This window comes from Grammomys surdaster, unplaced genomic scaffold, assembly GCF_004785775.1.
Source record: "Grammomys surdaster isolate TR1022 unplaced genomic scaffold, NIH_TR_1.0 126187, whole genome shotgun sequence".
Taxonomy (NCBI): domain Eukaryota; kingdom Metazoa; phylum Chordata; class Mammalia; order Rodentia; family Muridae; genus Grammomys; species Grammomys surdaster.
In genome coordinates this window covers 4092861-4099965 of record NW_021620993.1, presented here as the reverse complement: position 1 = coordinate 4099965, position 7105 = coordinate 4092861, and positions in this window count along the sequence as shown.

The following is a 7105-nucleotide window of genomic DNA, read 5'->3' as shown; positions in this document are numbered from 1 at the left end:
TGTAAAATTATGTGTAAATTCGGCTGTAAAGTCTATATTTTTTATAGATATTAAAATGCTGTTTTCTGTACTGTATTCATGTTGTTAAAAACTGTGTATAGAGGTGCCGGAGACACAGAGTGGCTGATAAGAGCACATACTGATCTGGAAAAGGATCTGAGTTTGGTTCCCAGAACCCATGCTGGTCAGCTCACAACCACCTGTAACTCCATCTCCAGAGGGGATCCAATGCCTCTGCCTCCTTGGGCACAAACACTTGCATGCACCATCCTGACACACACACACACACACACACACACACACACACATTTTAAAAATGATGATAACAAAACTATACATATGTATACATGTATAGCACTTTGGGGGTCTGTAGTAAACTCAGACATCTGTGTCCAGCAACATAAGGGGAAGGAAGAATGGCTAACAGGAGCCCTGTGAGACATACATGCACTGATCGTGGCTGTTGGTGAAGCCAGGCTGGCTTTCCCGTCTGGACCTGTTGAAGCAGTTTCCACAAGTCTTAGGTGGGAAGTGTGAGCCTCAGAGACATGGTCTTAATCCCATGGACACAATACTGGTATGGCTGAGAGTGAACCCCTCTGCCTGAGCTGCATGCAGAGATGGGGCTGTGCTTGGCTGTGCTTGGCTGTGCTTGGCCGTGCTCAGCTGTGCCTCCACCCATGGTGCTGCATGGACCCAGAGCTTGACCACAGTCACCAAGCAAGGCTAGGAGCAGCAGCCACTCTTCTTTCCACACTAATTCTTCTCTTTTTTTAAGATTTATTTATTTATTTCATGTATATGAGTACACTGTCACTGTCTTCAGACAAACCAAAAGAGGGCATCAGATTTCATTCCAGATGGTTGTGAGCCACCATGTGGATGCTGGGAATTGAACTCAGGACCTCTAGAAGAGCAGTCAGTGCTCTTAACCACTGAGCCATCTCTCCAGACCGCCACACTAATTCTTAGCCTAAATGTCCTTACTGTTGCTCTTAAGATCTTTTTCTACAGTAAGCTTTTCCTGGGAGGACTCACCAAGTACTCTTTAGAACAGGTTGGGGTATTACCATTTTGTTCCTGGAGTTAAAAAGGCAAATGAGCCAGTCTCCTGCCTTGGTTCTCTGGCTCCATCCCTAACTCAGCTTCAGCTATGCCAGAGAATGGAAGCATGACATGCTTCCCACCTCTGAAAGGGGAGCTCCAAGGTATGTGGTAACCCAGGAGATCACCCAACTCTACTACTCAGCTGGGCTGACCCTGAGCACCAAGCAGGAGCCACCTGCATGCCAAGGAAGAGGCAGGTGGGGGCTGATAGCAAGGTGGCTGTTATGTATTGCTAACAGATGCCTTTGGCTTTCTGGCGGAGGAACGGGAGACCAGGAACAAAGAGACCAAGAGGACATGACTGTGGCCACCCAGAAGAGATAGGACTTGGGCCAGGCCTAAGCAGGAGCAGGTCCAGAGAGAAGAGCCGGAAGTGGGACCTATAACTGTGCCGAAATAAATTCTCAGACATCAGAGTGGTAGCCAGTGCTAGGAGGAGGTGTGAGGAGCTGAGACCAAGCCATGCTCAGCCCAGGTCTAAGCGGAAGCACCAGGAAGCTGAGGAGGTGTTAATCTGGGCTCTCCGAAGAAACCAACCAATATATACAGATGGATGGGTGGGTGGTTGGTGGAAAGGTGGCACAGTGGGTGTGTGGTTGAGTAGATGGGTGTGTAGGAGGGTAAGCAGATGATAGATGGTGGGTAGATAGATGGTGGATGGGTAGCTGGGTGATGGAAGTGTGAATGAACAAACATCTGGATGGATAGATGATGGATGAGAGGGGAGATGGGTGAATGATTAGGTAGCTGGGAGGATGAATAGCTGGGTGGGTGGGTGGTAGAAGGATGAATGGGTTCACTGTTTATCCACATGAAGGGGGCAGAATGAAGAGAGGAGGAGGGGCTGGAGAACCCAGTGACAGGGATAAGAGAGAATCAGAGCAGAGGGAGAACCAGGAGCCTAGTGGGGCCTGCTGAGACAGCAAGTCAGATAAGAAGAAACACATCCACTGCGCAGAACCACATGGGGTTCCCAGGGTGTGACAGACCAGTGGGCTGGGCGGGGCAGATGAGTGGTCTCAGGTGAGTGAGGGCTGTACAGTACCACAGTGGGTGTGATGACATTTTAGAGCAGCCAGTCTTTGCTACTTTGTGGGTTCTTCACTCCTTATTTCCACAACCCCAGCTTTGCCCACTATCACTAGATAGGAAAGAGTGGGAGACAGAGATAAAGATTTCTGAATCTAATTTCTTCCTTCTTGTTTCTTTTTTTGAGCATGACTACTAACAAAACCCGTAACCAACCACCCTGAACGACTAACAACCACTCATTCCACCTATCAGGGCGCTAGCATTTAAGTACCCTCTGAAACATTCCCAGAATTCCAAATGTCATGCAATCGCAGAAACTGTCCGCAGTTGGCAAAACCACGCCTCTTCGAGAGCACGTGGCAAATCACAGTCAGCTGCTGTGGACAGTCCAGAGGAACCCCACATCCCCACACCTAGGATTAAAATGGAAACATATTCTCATAATATTTCTGTGTTTTTAAAAGAAATCAATATTCCAGGATTGTCACTACAATGGAGACTCTGGGAGACAGACAGCCCAGCAGAATACGCTGTGGCCTTGGGTGGTTTTGACTTTATTTCATGTTTAGAAACCAGAACACTTCTCTTGACTTTTCCATGGCAGGACATTTGGCGTTATCATGGAGCCACATGACTCCTGCTCCCAGTGGCTTGGCTAGAATCTGTAAAAGAAATCCTGGTGGAGATGGCTCTGTGGTGTCACTAAGGGAGACTGGAGCTTTGGTGAAACTATGGAGCAGGCACACACACTCCTCACCAGGACATCATGGTATAACAGGAGAGGTAACTGGGCCTGTGAAGCCCGGAGTAAAGCACGTAGAAAAGAACTTAGGGACAGCGTTCCCATGTACACGACACGCATCCCCTGAGACCTAGTCTCTACCTGAAAGAGGGGCACTCTTGCCTCACCCAGGAAAGTCATTGGCTGTCAGCCTGTGATAGGTGGCAAGTGACCAGAGGCTTGGAGTTGCTCAGTGACACCAAGTCCAGGCTTAATTCAGACAGGTCCTTCCCAGCTCCCAGGACAACAGCTTTATCTTTCCACCAGGGACAGCTGTCGTCTAGATACCACTAAGCTGTGTGCCTTCATTGTCTTTGAGTAGGTATGCCACTGGACACTGGGGCATGGGTCTGGGAGAGTCCAGAGGATTCTAACTTTGGGGACCTGGTTCTGGTGACTTATTCTCTGTTCTCACTTTGTCCCTCCTGCCCCAGAAGCCTGTATGCCTGCCTATCCCTTCCTAGGGCAACAGCCACAGTTCTGGAGGGACCAGGGATCACAGAATCCCTTGTGGAGTCTAAGACTAGAGGCCTCATGTGTTGAGCTGAGTTATGCCTCTCCCAAAGACAAGAGCTAGACTCTGCCTCCCACACTGGTCTCTGCTTTGCCTGCTTTGTAGAGGAGCAGCATTTTCTAGACAAAACTGGTCTGGTTTCCCCTGCTTGAAGCTTTCGAAGCTCTGCAGTGCCTAAGGGCAAGTGCTGTCCTTGTGGTAAGCCCACAGTCTGTGGTTCTACGGGGATTCAATGTAGACGCTTTATGGGTTACCTCTAGTCTCCACCCTTATAGCCTGGTGTTTCTGCTCTGTCTCCATGATTTAGGTCAGGACCGCAGTTGGCTTCCCACACAGGATGGCCTGTATGTCCCGTTCCACAATTCCCTGTCAACAGGAAGTAAGCTATGACAGGCTGACACTGCTATGAACAGAATCGTGTCTGACTTGTGCTTCCCCAAAGTTCACACACTGAAAAAGTCTAGCAGTCAGAACCTCAATGTGTCATTAGTTATTTCTCTTGTTGTTGTGATAAGAATATGTGAGAGATGCAAGTTAGGGGCTGGAGACATGGATGGTGCCTCACAAGATGAGGAGCTGAGTTCTAATTTCCAGAATCCATGTAAAAAGCTGGGTCTGGTGGTGTGTGCCTGGAATTCCAGCAATGGTCTCAGGACAGATGGTCACAGGAAAATCCCTGGGAGCTCATGGGCCAGGACTATGTGGGAAGGTTCCAGGGCATTGGTTCCCAACCAAGGGTTGTGGGTTACAACCCTTTGGGGGTCGAATTACCCTTTCACAGGGGTTGCCTAAAACCATGGGGAAACATAGATATCTGCATTACGATTCATAATAGCTTCTGCAGAACGAGTTCAGTTCCTCCAGTAGCTAGCAAGTTGGGGCCTCGTGTGTGTACCACTTCTCAAATGTAGCCTTATGCTCTGCTTCTTCTGGCATTCAGATCAGCTGCGTGTCATGATTATTTAGTGAAGGGAGATGCAACCCTCTATTGTATCTATACATCACTATGAATCAAGCAGGAATTATGAATAGTCTGGACTGATGGACATCATCCCTGCATCTCTCCTTTTTTTTCTGTCCTGCAGGAAGAATTCATGTGAGCCAAGGCTGGCCTCAGCTGTCTGCCCAGTGTGGAGACTACTGTTCTTTTTCCCCCTTTGATCAAGACAGGGTTTCTCTGTGCGGACCAGGCTGACCTCAAATTCACAGAGATCCACCTGCCTCTGCTTCCCGAGTGCTGGGATTAAAGATGTGTGCTGCCACTACCTGGCTGTGGTGACTATATTTTTGAGAGAACAATGCAGGGCAGTGAGTTGGCTGCTGTTCTTGCTCCTGGTTTCACATGGCACGGCTTTAAATTATTGAGTGGCTGGAAAGGCGTAATGACATCCTATTTCATTTGGTTCTCTCCTGGGCTGTGAAGCAGATCGATACCTCAGCTAGATGTGGCAGTACAGCTTAGGCAGGACCTCCCTCTGCCATGGATGCCTTAAAGGCAGGAACTCAACTACATTTCCAGACCCATAACTTTCTAGGCCAGGTTCCCGGCGAGCCTCGGTGCCTTGTGGCACCTTCCCCAGAGTCACTTCCAGGGAAACCTCTGCAGACCTGGGGAGAGGCCAGGAGGTGGGAGGGGTGTCACAGGTCTGGCCTCCTTCCTTTATAGAGTGGAGGTGTCAGTGGAGTGGCAATGTGTGGGGATACGTCACCCCACAGTTCAGTGGCCTCCTTTCCTCTGTGCTAGAGAACACAGAGGTCTCTGGAGACCAGGATGTACACCATGGCCCCTAGTATGAGAAAGACTTAGTATCACCTGGCAGTTTTGATGCTGGAGACAGAGCCAGGCAGGAACTGGAGGCTGAGCCCTGGAATGACATGGCAGTGATTGGCAAGTCCTTGGGAGTGGGGGGCACTAACTTAGCAGGGCTCAGGAGAGGCTGCTACAGGGAAGAAGCTCAACCAGAGCCCACAGTCTGAGCCTGTGCTTTCCAGAGTAAGCATTCATGACAGCCAGGGGCAGAGCCTGATAAGGTATGGTTCAGCAGGACAGGCCCCCTGCTTTGACCATTTACTTCATGTGTGGCTCTTAGATTCTTGTGTCCTTTGTAGGTAATGACAGATCTGGGAGGACAAAGCACTAATGGCACAGGGCTCATTTTCTCCCAAAATGTCTGGCTACATTCTACTGGCTGCACTTATCAATAGTGAATGCCCCGGTTTCTCTGACTATGAAGTGGAGATGATAAGACCCTTGAAATAATGCATATAAACAATAGGACTTGGTACGGAAGTATCTTAGCCCTGCTGTGACTGCCTTGCTGGCTTGGACCCTCCAGTACAGGTTCAAACCTATTCCCCCTTTCTCCACCCTGAGCCAAACCCTATGTGAGATCCATCCAACTCTGGCGGCCGCTGAGGTCCCTCTGTCTTATGAATAGCCTCCCCACCCCCTCAACCCCCCCCGTCTCATTCTTCACACACCTGCCACACCCCACCTGCTGTCACCATGAAGCTGACGCTAGAGGCTCCATCTGATATCCTTCCATACTTCTGGGGGTCTTGTATCCTCAAAAGGAAGTAGATACTTTCAAATGGTCTTCATTTTGAAGCAACGCAAAGGCCATGATGCATGGCAGGGACCTAGGCTTGTCCCTTGGGTATGGATGGCAAAAGAAAGAGCCCTCATCCTAAGCACAGCACATGTGTCCCAGGGAGCCTCACGGGCCCTGGCCATGAGGGAACTTCCTCTGAGACACAGCAGGATGGGCTGAGCTTGTCAGCTGCACTGTCACATTCAGATGTAAGCATCAGCTTCTTTTGTCTCCTTCATCGTGTATCTTCATGTTTCAGGAACACACTTAAGTTTATAACCTGGGAGTCTATGCCTGAGAGAAAGCAGTGATTGGCTCGTGGTTCTCAGAACTAACTAGGCCACAGGTCAGGAGCTATCTCTTTGTTCTGTGCCTCATCCCACAGTAACCTACATTCCATAGTCAACAGTTAGGATACTCTCCTAAGGGTAAGAGTGACATAGCACCCTTCAATGTCCCTAAGGCCAGCTGGGGGTTCTGACAATCCTGTCCTGTCTCCTATGCACCCTGTCCCCTTCCTGCTGGCTTTGAGCATCATTTTGAATGGTCTACCAGCTCCAATATCTTGATCTAATAATACAAAAGATCTCTTCAGATACCAGTCTCCAAGCTAGGTGAATACTGGGTCAGAACGCAGGAGACATGTGGATGCTCTTGCCTTTAAATGTTTCCTGATCACAAAGAAAGTAGATCCCATGAAAGCCAGCCCTGTACGGATAGATCCTCCCTGGAAGGGCACAGATCAATGATGAATCTGAAGTTGCCAGCAGTCTCAAGGTGTTCGACCACACTCATCCCTTCCCTGGTGCTCTGGTGCCTAGGAAAGCTCTACCCCTTCTAGGATTTTTCAGAAAGAGAGACTAGTCAAGTTGAATGCCCTATCTTAAGCCATATTCTGTTGCTGTGACAACATGCCTGAGTCAGGTAGGTTATTAGAAACAGAGGTCCTACGACTCATGAGTCTAGAGGCTAGATATTCAAGACTGTGTGTCTTCCACATCTTATAAGCTTCTGCCTCTGCGTCTCAGTGGTCAGTGAAGAGTGCTTGTGGTCTGGCTATTAAGGGTGCAGAGCCTCCTG